Source organism: Carassius auratus, chromosome 4 (genome assembly GCF_003368295.1).
Source record: "Carassius auratus strain Wakin chromosome 4, ASM336829v1, whole genome shotgun sequence".
NCBI lineage: Eukaryota > Metazoa > Chordata > Actinopteri > Cypriniformes > Cyprinidae > Carassius > Carassius auratus.
Window position 1 is genome coordinate 9713869 of NC_039246.1, and position 16812 is coordinate 9730680.

The window sequence follows — 16812 nt, forward strand, 5'->3', positions numbered from 1 at the left end:
TGTTGTCCACTTTGTTTCCAACCTCACTGTTGCTGAACTGTAAAGTGAAAATATTGTGTGATTTATTTTGTATTCAGTTTTCAATTAAATATATTTCACAATATCAAAGTTATTGTCAAACATTGTGAACATACCTAAACTCACTGGTTAAATCTTATGTGCCCTCCAGAAGTTTGCGCTCTACAACTGAACGACTCCTTGTGGTGTCATCCAAAAGAAGTTCAAAATCACTCTCAAGGGCCTTTTCCTGGACCGTGCCCAGCTGGTGGAATGACCTCCCAATCTCAATTCGTACAGCGGAGTCTTTACTCATTTTCAAGAAACATCTAAAGACTCATCTTTTTCGCCAGCACTTAACCAGCTAATACTAGCACTTTTGCTTCTTTTCTTGTCTTTAATATATATAAAAAAAAAAAAACCTGGCTATGTGTTCTGTACTAGACTAACTGAGACTTGTCAATGCACTTGTATACTGTTGTTGTTCTCTTGTTGACCTGACTGCTTCTATTGTTCTCATTTGTAAGTCGCTTTGGATAAAATCGTCTGTTAAATGATTAAATGTAAATGTTTATACAGGACGGTACAGAAAGTGCACAAGTGGGAGCGAGTGGAGGGGACGGCGTCAGAATGGACCTAGCCCTGGGACACTTTCACGGATCACCCGAAGCACAGTGTCAACAGTGATCTTTAAGGAGGGTGAGGATGTCCTGCAGTATAAAGACGGTACACGTTTTCTTATTCATGAACATAACAGGCTGTTCTATTTGCCTACTGTGCTAGTAAACAATGGCTGTGATAATCAATGTATGAGTTGCCATGATATTCAGAAGTTGCATGAGATTTTGGGACACTGCAATTTTAATGATGTTCAGAAGTTAGAGAATGCTGTGGATGGTATGTCAATTAAGGGTAAAGTACCCAAGTCTATGCAATGTGATGTGTGTGTGTCCAAGGTAAATTCACTCGGAGTAGGAACAGATAGCTTGATGTGAGAGCCAAGTCACCTCTAGAGTTGATACACACTGACTTGGCAGTCCCCATTGACCCAAAGTCCAGAGAAGGGTATAGGTACGCACTTTCCTTTACTGATGACCACTCAAGTGCAGTGTTTGTGTACTTTCTGAAGTACAAGTGACACAGTGGATGCAACAGAGAGGTTCCTAGCTGACATAGCCCCATATGGGAATGTTATGGCAGCGGTGGTGAGGAATAGATGTTTTAACAACCGCACCAAACAGACACCTTATTTTATGCTGACAGGAAGGAAACCCAATATGTCCAGGATGCAGAAGTTTGGTACTGTGTGTTTTACATATAGGCAGGACAGGAAGAAGCTAGACTCAAGGTCTGACAAAGGCATCTTTGTTGGATCCGATAAGAACAGCCCAGCCTATATGGTCTATTATCCTGACAATAGAAAGGTGATGAAACACAGGTTGGTGAGGTTTATGTCCAATATTGAGGGACAAGAGACTGCTGATGATGTCTGATGATGATGACATTGATATGCGTTATAGCACAACCAGACCTGACCCTGATAAACCCAAGCAGTGTGACATTCTAGAAAATAGGCTAGGCCCAAGCCAGATAAGCCTACAGTCAGCTGAGGTTAAGCCAGCATCGCATTCTCCAGATACCCTGAGTAGAGAAAGGAGATACCCTGGTAGAGAAAGAAGGAGGCCAGATTTCTATGGCGTGGAGATCAGCATTGATTATTGCTATAAGATGGTTTCCAATTACTTTTAGAGAAGCTGTGACTTCATCCAACTCAAGGGAGTGGATAGATGCAATGGATGAGGAGATGAAATCACTGAGGGATAACACCACATTTACTTTGACCAAACTACCTGAGGGCAAGAAAGCAGTGGGGGGTAGATGGGTGTATGCTATCAAAACCAATGCTGATGGATCTGACAAATATAAGGCTCGCTATGTCACCAAGGGGTTGATGACTCTGTTATTGCTGCCAGTGATGAGAGAGCTTTAAAAACTGTCAAAGAGATGCTCACTGGGAAATTCCACATGAAAGATTTGGGAGAACTGAAGAATTTTCTAGGTATCATTTTTTATCAGTGTGATGGGGTGTGACTATGTCACAGCAGAGTTATGTTGGGAAACTGCTGGAAAGATTTGACATGCAAGATTATAAACCCAGGTCGACACCTTGTGAACCAAAGTTGAATTACACCGATGGTAATGTAAAATTAATTGACCCCAGAAAATACAGAGAGTTGGTGGGTAGTTTAATCTACCTAACCTCATGCACTAGACCTGATCTGAGTTATGTTGTTAGCAAATTGTCCCAGTATTTCAGTGAGCCAACAGAAGAGCAGTGGATAACTGTAAAGCATGTACTGAAATATCTGAAAGGTACAAATGACAAGATGCTTTGTTACAGGAAATGTGATGAAGGGTTAAGGTTGGTGACTTATAGTGATGCAGACTGGGCAGGTGATGAAAATGACAGATGTAGTACATCTGGTTACTGTGTTAGCCTATGTAAGAATGGTCTTCTGATTTCTTGGAAGACCAAAAAGCAGCCAACTGTAGCATTATCAACATGTGAGGCCATAAAATTACTCCAATTTGCCATTTTGTATTGGAATTAAAACCCTTTCTCTATTTTAGCCTTAAATACTATTAATTGTAATATAAGTAATAGAAATATAAAATATTTTACGTCATTAATTGACCATAATTACTTCATAAACAGAATTTAGTACCAAAAGATCTCCTTAAAATATTAAATAAATATTATTGAACTAAAATATAGAACATTTACTTAACTGAAAACAGAGTTAAGCTGTATGGTCACATTATAAGTTATAGCAATACCTGAGGGTTGACTCTTAAAAATAAAAAGATACTGTAAATGTCATCGACATTATACAAAAATTGCTGTAAATACCTGTATAAAGAAGCTGTTGTCTAATCAACCCATTCAAATGTATTGTTAACACTGGTTTGTTTGGAGAGCTCCATGAACCACGTGACCGTGTGGCTACGCCGGCAAGATCAAAGCTTGTCAATACTCTGTGTTTTTCTGTTTTTCAATGGCTCTGGCTTTAACCGAAGCCTACAATTTACGATGTACGCACATTAAGTGCTCCAAAACTGTATTTATTGTTTGCATTTCGTATTAAAACTTACAAATATTGAAACTGAGAGGTTGTCAATTTAGCATGAGATATACATGGGCAGTGTGAGAGCGTCAGACTCATCGAATATCATGGATAAGTTAATTTATTTCAGTAATTCAACTCAAACTCGTGTATTAAATAAATTCAGTGCACACAGACTGAAGTAGTTAATGTATAATTGCAGAAAAAAAATTACGTTGTATTGAACATTAATGGAGCAAAATGATTTGTGTGGAAATAAATCATTGAAGTTGGTTTTGTTTAAAAATCTTAAATGTATGTGGAGGCAAGAGGGGCTTTTTACCCAACACCCAGGATAAAAGGCACACGGTTTTGATACAAATACTTCAGCTAAAATAATGTTGTTGTTGTTGTTGTTTGTTTAAAAATGACTGTTAATATTTGTTAAAAACTATCACTTTAGCAAAGTTTGTACTATGTTCTGCTTATTTTGAAAAATAAAAGAATTAATTTATGTTCAATAAATATACTGTCATTAAAATATGTTAATATAAAAAAATATATTTTAAAATACAGAAGCAAAAATCATTTACATAAGTAAGCAGTCTGAAAGTATTGAAGGGTATCCAGTTATAATTCAATATATATTTACAGTAGTAAAAACTAATTATATTTTAATATATGATATGAATAATATTGTTTCATTCTAAACATGGTGATTATATGTAATATGGACACACAACATAATATATGATATTTACCATCTGAATCAAACCATTTCATGTCAACAAATGGAAAAGTCAACCATCTATTAATTATCATGTTAACTACTGTGCACCTTTAGCACCAACAGCAGGGACTCTTTTTACCCGAAATACCATACTTTTGCATATTCTTTTGTTATTTAAAAACTGTTGCTTTATTATTATTTATTATCCTAAACAAAACTGAAAATCATGAAGAAGACCTTTGTCTCAAAATATATACATTAATTCTAGTGATTCTTATTTAAATCTACAATATTTTAAAAAGCATAAAATATTGTAACAAGTAAGCACAGAATGCGCGATTGTGTCAAGGATCAGACAAGTACAGGTGCATCTCAATAACTTATAATGTCATGGAAAAGTTCATTTATTTCAGTAATTAAACTCAAATTGTGAAACTCGTGTATTAAATAAATTCAGTATATTTATACTGCCTCTCGAGCTCATCTGTATTTCATTTGCAGACCAAGGTCCTAGAGTCTGGAGGAAGGGTGGAGAAACTCATAACCCAAGTTGCATTAAGTCCAGTGTTAAGTTTCCACAGTCTGTGATGATTTGGGGTACAATGTCATCTGCTGGTGTTGGTCAGTTGTGTTTTTTGAAAACCAAAGTCATTGCACCCGTTTACCAAGAAATTTTGGAGCACTTCATGCTTCCTTCTGCTGACCAGCTTTTTGAAGATGCTGATTTCATTTTCCAGCAGGATTTGGCACCTGCCCACACTGCCAAAAGCACCAAAAGTTGGTTAAATGACCATGGTGTTGGTGTGCTTGACTGGCCTGCAAACTCACCAGACCTGAACCCCATAGAGAATCTATGGGCTATTGTCAAGAGGAAAATGAGAAACAAGAGACCAAAAATGCAGATGAGCTGAAGGCCACTGTCAAAGACACCTGGGCTTCCATACCACCCCAGCAGTGCCACAAACTGATCTTATGGAAGTAAAATAATGACAAATGTCTTTGAAAACAAAAAAGCATGCTGAATAGCACTAACTGAAAAAAATATGCATTGCATTAACAGTACTTGCATTTTAATGCCTTGTATTTCCAGGGCTTGCATTTTTAGGTCCTGAAATTTAACATAGTTGTTCGTTTAAGCTGTGAATATTTCAATTTAAAATATTTCACACACTTTTTCATAATTAAAAAATCAATAATTCATATTCACGTTCCAGAATTCCCTTCCAAAATATTCAATCGGTGTAAAAATACGATGTATAATATTCGACAGGCAAATTTCGGTCCATTTTATTTCACTTTCCAAATTCGCTTTCACAAATTCAGTGGTTAAAATTCGGCAAATAATTCGCCCTTTCACATCCGGGAGCTGCAGGAATAGCAGTAGAGCACAGAGGCATGATCTCCATCTCCTGTCAGTCGCTCACCAGCAGGTGGTGCAAGCGGCTTCTGATGAAGACCAAAGTAACGGGTGGATTAAGTAATACAGTTACAAAAACTGATCTGCATAAATGGAGCAGGCGCTAAGCAGAAGTTTTGATTATCGGGGCATGTGGAAAAGCTGATGTGTGAATGTGAATGTTTATTTCAACATTTTTGCCTTTACCCTAGACTGTATAAAGGCTGTTACCCATAGCCTAGTAAGCAGCATTCTCTACCATAAAGGAGATTATAATGGGATTTTACTCAACTAACATTACATCTGAGGAAGACATATATTGCTTTCGGTTGTTTAGATTCCGTAACTTTGTGTCATGGCTTGTGTGTCGCTGTGCTGTCCCCTCACGTCACATTCCAGGATTCCCCAATGACGAGTAACGCTTCTCAATCAATTACTATGATATAAGACCTCAGATCTCAGATTACACTTTATTGGTGATTATGCAAACTATATAGACAGTTAAGCAGATGTAAAATATGAACGAACGCTCAAGGTTTCACGCGGTTTCCCTCAGAAATCTGGTTAACTGATTAACTGATTAACGTGGCTCAGCGCACTAACAGCGATTACATTTACATTTATTCACTTAGCAGACGCTTTTATCCGAGGCGACTTAAACTCACATCTTACTGATGAAGCAAATTATATACAGACAGATGAGGATATTAACGCAAGTCACTTAATAAGAAAAACTCAGTGTTAAACTTTAACGTTAAAAAATGAACGTCTTTTATTGCCTCAAGATATTAAATTCGCCATCTAATTAATACAATATATTACTGTATATTATGTACATTTCAGCAGATGAGCCCAGAAATTAGCCCCACAAACCAAAAAGTTTCACCAAATCATTTTTCTTTTTGTAAAAAGAAAACCAAGCGCAGTAGTTTTATGTTTGATATTTGCTGTCTATTCGCCTAAGCTGCTTTAGGGACCATCTGCAAATTTACCTCAAAATGAAACGTAGTACAATATTAAATTCAAATTAATCAGTTTACACTAAATTAATAATTTACTCAAACTGACTAAATATATATGGCCAATATTATTTCTCTTTGTATGGACACTACACAAATATTGTTTAAGAAAACATTAGTAAGTCAGTCTTGTATCTAGCAATGTACAACAACTGTTGGAACATGAAAAACCCTTTCCAGGGATCTTTAATATGTAAATAATTGTACACTGTAAATATATGAAGGGAGGTATTGGCAAAATCTCACCTCTAGATAATCACTATGAGAAATACAAGATTTAGAATTTGACAGTACGTTATTTAAAATTTCTATTAAAACACATTGGACCTTTTAACCCAGTCAGTGGAATTGTCAGATGGTCCCTTGGGTCCCTGCTCTCTCCATGAAGACGCGGAAATTTCAGCAATGGATAAATGGATTTGCAGCACTAAAAACTGCTTGTAGTTGCTCTGCTTCTAAATTTATTTAAAAATGACAATCCATATACAGCTGTGATCAGCTGTTCCTTCATCTTGGCTGAGCTGAACTTTGTTACGGAAAAGGTGAGGAAGCTACATGACCCGGGGTGCGCTTGCGGTATTCGCGGACACGCTCATTTTTTCCAGGTGCGTCCGCACCGCATCGAGTTAAAAACATCTAAACTTTTCAGAATACCGCAAGCGCATCACGGGTCATGTGGCAAGAACTAACCAGTCAGCTTTATCCTTTCTCATAACAAAGTTGAAAGCTCAGCCAAGATGAAGGAACAGCTGATCATAGCTGTATATGGATTGCCATTTTGAAATAAATTTAGTAGCAGAGCTACTGCAAGCGATTTTTAGTGCTGCAAATCCATTTATCCTTTGCTGAAATTTTCGCGTCTTCATGGAGAGAGCACGTCATGGTTGCTTAGCAAAGGCAGACGCCTCATGAGCGCAACTGCCCGACCGCTTTGGAAAGAAGGAGAAAGCCATGCCTAGCGTTTTCCATGCGTTTTTAAGCGCAATATGTGAAAGGCCCCTTACTCGTCATTGGGGAATCCTGGAGTGTGACGTGAGGGGACAGCACAGCGACACACAAGCCATGACTCAAAGTTATGGAAACTAAACAAGCAATGTCTTCCTCAGATGTAATGTTAGTTCTGTACTTCAGCGTTGAGTAAAATCCCATTATAATCTCCTTTATGGTAGAGAATGCTTCTTACTAGGCTACGGGTAACAACCTTTATACAGTCTATGGTAAAGGCAAAGATGTTGAAATAAACATTCACATTCACACAATCAGCTTTTCCACATGCCCCGATAATCAAAACTTCTGCTTAGCGCCTGCTCCATTTATGCAGATCAGTTTTTGTAACTGTATTACTTAATCCACCCGTTACTTTGGTCTTCATCAGAAGCCGCTTGCACCACCTGCTGGTGAGCGACTGACAGGAGATGGAGATCATGCCTCTGTGCTCTACTGCTATTCCTGCAGCTCCCGGATGTGAAAGGGCGAATTATCTGCCGAATTTTAACCACTGAATTTGTGGAAGCGAATTTGGAAAGTGAAATAAAAAGGACCGAAATTTGCCTGTCGAATATTATACATCGTATTTTTTAAACCGATTGAATATTTTGGAAGTGAATTCTGGAACGTGAATATGAATTATTGATTTTTTAATTATGAAAAGGTGTGTGAAATATTTTAAATTGAATATTCACAGCTTAAACGAACAACTATGTTAAATTTCAGGACCTAAAAATGCAAGCCCTGGAAATACAAGGCATTTAAATGCAAGTACTGTTAATGCAATGCATTATTTTTCAGTTAGTGCTATTCAGCATGCTTTTTTGTTTCAAAGACATATGTCATTATTTTACTTCCATATGATCTCCTCCATGCCACACCGAAATGAGGCAGTAATCAAAGCTAAAGGAGCCCCTACAAAGTATTGCGTACATGTACAGTAAATGAACATACTTTCCAGAAGGCCAACATTTTTTTTATTGATCTTATGAAGTATTCTAATTTGTTGAGACAGTGAATTAGTGGGGTTTTGTTAAATGTGAGCCAAAATCATCGCAATTAAAATTACCAAAGATTTAAATTACTTCAGTCTGTATGTGCACTGAATTTATTTAATACACAGTGAAAGAGTTGTTTGATTCTTTAGAAAGGTATAATTTTCTCTTTCTACTATATAGGCGATCCACTCAAGGTCAGACTACTATTACTATTGGGAACTGTAAATATGAACGACTCCAAATCTTTCGGGGTATCTAGGGCCCAATGCAGGTTTTTGCTGTGGGCTCTTTTGAAAACGCGTTCCGGAAGGAGGGACCCTTCAAGCCTGGGGCCCCTAGAAATGTCACCACATTTTGCCCTGCTAGCAACGACCATGTGTAGAACCATTGTCTGTCCCATCCCGTTTCAAATTATATTTATAATATTTATTTGAACCACTCTTTGAGCTTCTTTCTTTGTGTAAAGGGTATAGGAAAAAGATGGGCACATTGGGGCTAAAAGGCACCCCCGGGGTAAAAGGGCACCTTTGATATTATTTTCATCTAGACCACTTTATGGCACAAAAACGGGGCATAGTACAGAAGAAAATATGGGGACTACCTGTCACAATTGATTGATTTATGGCCCCCACCCAGGGACGGACTGGGACTAAAAAACGGCTCTGGACTTTGACTACGCCCAGCCCAAAGCAATCGGCACATTGAAACTCGACAACAACAACAACAATAACGCCTGGCATGAGTGTCACAATTAATACTTTAATTAAGACTCTGCTCTTGGTCTAAGCTCAACCTTAATAAACAAATGATGCAATGGATTTAAAAAACAAAAACAAAACAGGTTTTATTCCAAGATAGCATGGTATAATATGTTGTTATAACAGCATATTATACAATCTATTCCCTGCTGTCTTCAAATGAATTTATTACTTAATAATCTTAATTTATGCCGTAATTAATCTTACTGCACAAATAATAATACCACATCTAAATGAAAATACACCATTACAATTGTAACTTCTGTATTCAAAATCTTCAAAGTTTGTAAGCATTAACTGTAACGTTACCAACATTTTTACAAGTAGCACAACATATTTCTTAATATTAGCTACTGCATGTGGCATTTTACAGTTAAAATGTTGAAGTTTAGCTGTTTTAAATACGGTTATCATTAAAAATGTAGCATCCCTAGCAAGTAACTCTCTTTCTCCTCTCATGTTCCATACTTACTTGCCCTGGATCTGCCTGTGGAACCAGCTCATCTTTCTGTCCCTTATCATCATCACTGGTGGCATGTAGTGTTGTCAAAAGACCCGGTACTTCTGTACCAAGTCGGTACAAAAAAAACTGAAAATGTGAAGGGACCAGGTTTCTTTAAGTACTGGTGTTACCGAGGACCCGGTCAGCCCGGTTCTTGACGCATACATTGCTATGATTTCCGCGAAGCAGAAAACGCGGAAGGAATCTCAAAATCCAGTCATGAAAATGAAACGTACATTTTAATATGGACAGTCACGGAATTTGTCAAAGTTAAATTAATCTAATCAAATCTCCATATTGACCAGTATCTGTAAATGTAAAGCCGCAAAAGGTGGTTGAAATGTGAATCCTGCATGTTCTGCAATCTGTGCGTCTCTGTGTGAATGAATGGCAGAGGCGTGCCAGTTTGTTTACTACATAGACTGAAGCGCGTGATGCTTGCATTAGTTTCAGCATCTGCCATCTCAATGAGGACATACTGTAAATACTGTACATAAACAACATCACCAGAACTGTTCACATTTCACAGAGGAGGCAAAACTTTCTGCACTGTGAATTCAGCTTAAACTATCAACCGGCATTAAGACATAATATCCATACCAACCCATGAAAAATTGTTTCATTAACCTCAAAGTTTCTTATTTTTATTGATTTATTGATTTATTTTTATTCATCAAGCTAAACGTTTTTATTAGTTTATTTTCAACTCAGTAGACCTAAACACTGTTATGTATTTTATTTAACCCTATTTTTTTATATTGCTGAAAAAATGTGTGTGTGTGTGTGTGTGTCATTTTATTACAATATTTTCCTCTTTTATATTACTCATTTATTGACACCTTTAGTGTTGTAATTTTATTTTAAACATCAAAAATGCATTGAAAACACTGTCAATGTCCATAACAATAATTAAACATGAATTTTCATCTCCTAAAACTGATATTCTTTTACTTATTTTTCAAATTGTCCTTAATCCAATATCTCTTTATCACAGCCGTGTAGGATGAGCAAAACCTCTGCGCTAGCGTGACACCGGCTAAGAGCACATGTGTACCATTCAGTCCAATTTAAACAGATGTCGCATCCCATTCTGGAGGTCCGGCATCAGAATTACAAACAGGTGACTGTAATAAACAGACGACATCTTATTTCATGATATATCAGCTAAGCATGATACATTATAAAGAAGCTGTCGCACTTGTCATTAGGATAATCCCTTATGACATGATATCATTTAAAACAGATGACGGGTCACAGCTGCCGATTATTCACGGATGGTTTCATTTCATGGGTGAAGAGTATAAACATGATCTATTACAAGCAGATGTAATATCACATGTCGTAAAACACCAGAGAGCTTTAAAAGGTCAAAAGGTCAAGGTCAGTTGGGGGAGGGGTCAATGTCAAAAGGTCAAGGTCGGTTGGGGGAGGTGTCAAGGTCAAAAGGGCAAGGTCGAACTGTCAAGGTCATGTGGGGGAGGGGCAAAGGTCAAAGTCATCAATCAAATCTTGCCAGCTGGTGCAGACTAATAACTACTCATGTATAATTTCGGAAATCTGTTTTGTAAACAACTGTGAGAGTTTTTAAATGATATCATTATTACTCCACTAATTTAGTCATCTTGTTCAGACAGCAGATGACACAATTCACATTTTGCTTGTTTGGCTGTATATACCTATTCATTTAAGACTCCTCCGTAAGTTCATGCTAATTCTCGTATGGGAAAAGGACCATGATGAGCACATACCTATTTATTTAAGAAAATTAATGATTATTTGACTGAACTTTTTATCAGTTTGACAAACCTCCGTTTCAAATTATTTTCCCTGATGTGTGTCTCCACAGAATCTTTTCAACATAACGACATTAAACATTAAAGAATGTTATCAGTTACTATTGCCATTCTTTGACTCAAATAAAGCAACATCTCTGGTGTAAGTAAGCATCTACAATGTATGCATGTGCTAAACATCTTTGTTTCTCAACTTCATTCATATTTGTTAGATGTAATGCAAACACATTTGAGTACTGTGATGTGATGTTCCACACTTTTGTAAAGGTTATAGAAAAAAAAACAGCAATTATCTTGCAAAACAAATTAGCTAAAAATCACTGAATTGTGAAATGCAAAATTGTGTAAGACATTTGGCCAAAGAGAATTTGAGCTATAATGAGCTCATAAGAGAAAACCTCTCCTCTGCTCTATTGATAATGTGTAATTGTATGATTTCTCACTACAGCATAAAAAATTTAAGGACAGTACTTCTGGATGAGTATTTAAAACTAAATCCTTTTTTTTTTTTTTTGACCTGTCTATGATCCTGTCTACCTGTGTCACACAGACACATAATAACCGTACCTCAACTTGAAAATGGGACTTGCAATTTTCTGTTATGACTGTTACACTTAATACAAACCTATCTATTACACTTTAAGTTATACATTAAACATTCCCATATGGTCTAGTGGTTAGAATTCTTGGTTTTTTACCCAGGCGGCCTGGGTTTGACTCCCAGTATATGAAGGCAGGCTACTTTTTGGGGAAGTCATTGCATAACGGTTAGAGAGTCGGACTCGCAATACAAGGTTGAGTCTCGGACCGGCAGGGAATTATACTTGAGGGAGTGAATCTACAGCACTCTCTCCACCTTCAATACCATGACTGAGTCCCCAGACACCGCAGCATAAATGTTACTGCTCCGGGTGTGTTAGTTCAATGATGTGTGTGTGTGTGTGTGTGTGTACTTTGGATACGCAGAGCATAGAATTCCGAGTATGCTGTATGTGGACTGTGCTTACTTGATCCAATATTTTTTGCTTTTTAAAATGTTGTAGATTTAAATAAAAATCGCTAAAATTAATGCATATATTTTGAGACAAAGGTGTTCTTCATGATTTTGTTTAAGATAATACATAATAATAAAGAAACAGTTTTTAAATAACAAAAGAATACGTAAAAGTATGGTATTTGGGGTAAAAAGATCCCCTGCTGTTGGGGCTAAAGGTGCACAGTAGTTAACATGATAATTAATAGATGGTTGACTCTTCCATTTGTTGACATGACATGGTTTGATTCAGATGGTAAATATCATATATTATGTTGTGTGTCCATATTAGATACAATCAACTTTTTGGAATGAAACCATATTATTCATATCATATAATAAAATATATTTTCACTACTGTAAATATATATTCAATTTAAAATGGATATCCTTCAATATTTTCAGAATGTTTACTTATGAAAATTATTTTAGTTTCTGTATAACTATATATTTTAATGACAGTATATTTATTGAACAAAAATCAATTCTTTTCAAAATAAGCAGAACAAACTTTGCTAAAGTGATAGTTTTGAACAAGTATTAACTTAGACATTAAAAAATATATATATATTTTAGCTGAAGTATTTGTATCAAAACCGTATGCCTTTTACCCTGTGTGTGGGGTAAAAAGCCCCTCTTGTCACCTCATACATTTAAGATTTTTAAACAAAACCAATCATCAAGTTTATATTTATGTGCGAGTGTATATGCACGGATCAAGTTTATATGTGTATGCGAATATGTGCAGGTGTGTCTGTATACGCGAGTGTGTGTAGATGTATATGCATGCATCGAGCTTATACATATATGCGATTCACGAGTTCACCCTTACATCTAATCTGAAATCGAATAGTAAGCATATTTTGGCGTGCTGTCCTGGGGGAGGGGTCCGGGACCGGAGCATAGCCCGAACCCAAAGAACTCCCCCATCCCTAATTTGGGATAAAAATAGATTAGAAGTGAGGAATTGGGGTGGAGGAGGGATGCCGAAAAACTGTCGTAGGGCAGGAAGTAGGAAGGTTGCATATATATACACTTGTTGTGCTAGTTAAGATGGTTAGCTAAATGAGATGCACCTGTGCCAAATTGGATGATTATCTGATTGTGCTCCTCCCGAACCTTGACTAAAACTAAAACCTAATTTCACGAGTTCACCCTTACATCTAATCTGAAAGCAAATAATAAGCATATTTTGGCGTGCGGTCCTAGGGGAGGGGTCCGGGCCCGGAGCATAGCCCGAACCCAAAGAACTCCCCAAAAGAAGCTTAAAGGCATAGGACGTCAGCCAGAGAACTAAATGTAGTCGCCCCCCAAAATATGCGCGCTGAAAAGAGAGAAAGCGCAGATTGACCTTGCAGTGTTCGACGAGAGCTGCAGCTCGCAACATCTTACTGGTGAGCCCTCCGTGCTGCTATGAGAGGAGCACAATCCCGGATATCAAATAAGGGACTCTTCCTGCATCCGAAGGGAGCTGCGGCTCTGCCTCACCAGAAGGGAGAGTCCCTCTTGCAGCTGAGTACGAGGCGCGGTTTTATGCATCTGATGGAGGGCTCTCACTGTGACCGAAGGGAGCCTGCGGCTCTACCCCATCGGGAGAGAGATCCCTGGCAGCCATTGAGCATGCAACATAACTTCGACGGGGGGTTCACACTGCGACCGAAGGTAGCCGTGGGTCTACTGCACTGGAAGGGAGAGCCCCTTAAATGCTGAATAGGCAAGGAGATTCGAGGCACGGTTTGGCGTGTCAGATGAAGGGCTCCTAATGCAACCGAAGGGAGCCAGCAGCTCTACTCCACCGGGAGGGAGATCGCTTACCACCATTGAGCATGCAACAAAACTCAGATGGGGGTCACCGTGTGACCGAAGGGAGCCGTGGGTGTGCTGCACCAGAAGAGGAGCCCTATTCCGATGCTGAGAAGGCAAAGAGATGCAACTGATGGAGGGACTCCCGCTACATCCGAAAGGAGCTGCGGGTCTGCTGCACCGGAAGGGGGAGTCCCCCAATTGCGGTTTGACATGAGGCACGGTTTTATGCCTCGGGGGCTCTCAAAGCGCGACCGAAGTGAGCCAGCAGGTCTACTACACCTTGAGGGAGATCCCTGACCACCATTGAGCATGAAACATAACTCAGATGGGGGGTGCACCCTGCGACCGAAGGGAGCCGTGGGTCTGCTGCACCAGAAGGGGGAGCCCCGTCAGAGGCAGAATAGGCAAGAAGATTCAAGGTGAGGTTTGATGCTTCGGATGGAGGGCTCCTATTGCGACCGAAGGTAGCTAGCAGCTCTATTTCACCGGGAGGGAGATCCCTGTCCACCATTGAGCATGCAACATAACTCAGATGGGGGGTTCACGATACGACTGAAGGGTCTGCTGCACCGGTAGGGGAGCCCCGTCCGATGCAGAGTAAGCAAGAAGACACGACTGATGGAGGGACTCTCACTGCGTCCGAAGGGAGCTGCGGCTCTGCTGCACTGGAAGGGAGAGTCCCCCTTGCGACTAGATATTAGGCATGATTTGAAGCGTCAGATGGAGGGGCTCTCACAGCGACGAAGGGAGCCACGTCCTTGTTGCACTGGAAGGGAGAACCCTGTCTGATGCTGAATAAGCAGTAAAACGTGACTTATGGAGGGACTCTCGCTGAATCCGAAGGGAGCTGCGGCACTGCTGCACCAGAAGGGAGAGTACCCCTTTCGACTGAATATGAGGCATGGTTTGATGCATCGGATGGAGGGCTCCCACTGTGACCGAAGGGAGCCAACGGTTCAGCTGTACTGGGAGGGAGATCCCCCGGCCACCACCGAGTATGCATCATACTCAGAACGACAGAAGAATGACTCTGCGACAGAAGGGAGCCGATGGGTCTGCTTCACCAGGATGGGAGCCCCGTCAGATGCGGAGTAAGCAAGGGAATGCGACTGATGGATGGACTCTCGCTGTGTCCGAAGGGAGCTGCGGCTCTGCTGCACTGGAAGGGAGAGTCCTCCTTGCGACTGGATGAGAGGCATGTTTTGATGAATGTCACGACGACCGGAGGGGGCCTGCATCTCTGCTGCCCCGGGAGGGAGAGCCCCGTCCACCATTGAGCACGCAGCAAAACTCAACGACAGACAGAAGGCTCACACTGCGAACGAAGGGAGCCACGGCCCTGCGAAGCCCTGTCCGATGCTGAATAGGTGAGGAGATATGTGACGATGGCTGAAAGGCCCTTACTTTGATCAAAGGAGCGGTGACTGACTGCATTGGGGAGGAGAGCCTCTAATTAATCGATTGAACAAACAAAAAGTTGTTGTTTTTTAAAAAAGATGATTAGGGCTACATGGACAGCATGATGTCACTTTTATTTTCATTGGGGAGGAGAGCCTCTGATTAATCGATTAAACAAAAAAATTTTTTTAGCTGATCAGGGTTACATGGTCTGCCTTTTATGTAGTTTTGATTGTACCTGATGTAACTTTTAAAAGCTTCTGATGGCCAATGACCGAGAGCCTGTATCTGATTCTGAGAGAGGCCCTTTTAAGCTGCTGTAGTCGCTGTGCCGATGCGGAATGAGTTGCTTGAAAAATTTTCAGCGGGAAAGCCTGATTGTGCTTTAAGTGTTTTTGGAATCAAAAACGTGTAATGGGATAGTTAGAGTCATCGAAAAAGAGAGGGTCCAGTGCGGATTAAGATTAGGCGTTCCTGAATTGTATATAAGAAAAGAGAGCCTGATAAGGTTGAATTGGAGATGGGAGATTGAAAATGTATATGTAGTGGTCTTTCCTTTCTTCATTTCTTACTTTGTATAATGGAGTAAGCAATAGTTTCGTTATCAAAACAGAGATTGTCGGGTGGAGTTTGGGGTTGAATTTAGAGGTTATTGCAATTTTTGAGCATCTCAGAAAACCGAAGAAAGCCAATAGGAACATGGCATCTAGGGTACGAGCGGTATGGATTGAATGGTACCCTGTGCGGAGATTTTGGATGCAGTTTGTAAGGATGTCCAGAGTTATGGGTTGTCTGGAATCTGGGTTTGATGGGTGAGCTTGCTGAATTCCTTTGATTAGAAGAGAAGTTTGAGAATTATTTATTTCGGATGAGGGGAAGCCGTGGATTAGTTTGTTAAAAAAATTAGCACCACTTAAGTAACCTTTAATCGACCCTCCTTGGAGGTTCTTCACGGAACTGAGGAAGGAAATAAATGAAGTAATTGTGAGGAGAGAAAAATCGGGAAATGGCAGGTAATAGGAGAGGTGAAAAGTTTTGAAACATCTCCACATTGTTAGATAAGAATGGATAGTTCTGAAACTGAGATACTGCTTGTAGGATAGAGTCAATGGGTGCGTCAAGGAGGGGTTGGAGGGGATGGGTTATGGGAATATGAGTTGCGAATAGGGAGGTACTGGGGTTGGTGATGTTTCTGCCTCCGGAGCCAGCGTTCTGAATTTCTGAAACATGAAACAAGAAAGAGAATCAGCAATTTGATTTTTGGATCCGGGTATGTGTTATGATAAATTGA